This window comes from Bison bison, unplaced genomic scaffold, assembly GCF_000754665.1.
Source record: "Bison bison bison isolate TAMUID 2011002044 unplaced genomic scaffold, Bison_UMD1.0 scf7180017864508, whole genome shotgun sequence".
Taxonomy (NCBI): domain Eukaryota; kingdom Metazoa; phylum Chordata; class Mammalia; order Artiodactyla; family Bovidae; genus Bison; species Bison bison.
In genome coordinates, this window is record NW_011495064.1 from 2,016,755 (window position 1) to 2,017,095 (window position 341).

The window sequence follows — 341 nt, forward strand, 5'->3', positions numbered from 1 at the left end:
CCATCCCGGTGCGCCGCATCCCCGCCCGAGCCGTTAAGTGCTCGCAGCCTCAGTGCGGACGACCCCTCCCCTGCCTGCGGCACGAACTTGACCCGCACGGGTGACCGCCTCCCACCGGACAACACGCGGGACGAGGACGCGCGCCTCTAACCGCACGTGCGCGGGAAGCGGGCTGGAGGTGGCGCCGAGCTGGGTCCCGCGCCAATCTTCCATCCGTACCCGGCCTGCTCCCCGGGACTCGAAAGTATTTACCTTGCGTTTCTCAGTTCGTGAATTAGGGTCAGACATTGGGGGGACGAGGGCCACGGGAACGGCACCGAGGCGGTGGCACCGGCTGCGGC

The 341-nt window shown here is 68.9% G+C and overlaps 1 protein-coding gene across 5 annotated transcripts in view; it reads right to left on the reverse strand.

Annotated features, from left to right (window-relative positions):
* BCL2L11 (BCL2-like 11 (apoptosis facilitator)) overlaps nt 1–341 on the reverse strand; it is a 51,856-nt gene that overhangs the window by 49,214 nt on the left and 2,301 nt on the right. For 3 of the 5 annotated variants that reach the window (XM_010829555.1, XM_010829554.1, XM_010829550.1), the window contains exon 1: nt 253–335. The exons of the other annotated variants lie outside the window; for them this stretch is intronic. The gene's annotated coding sequence lies outside the window, so the exon portion shown is untranslated. Of the gene's footprint in view, nt 1–252; nt 336–341 lie in introns of those variants that run through there. 5 annotated transcript variants of the gene reach the window in all.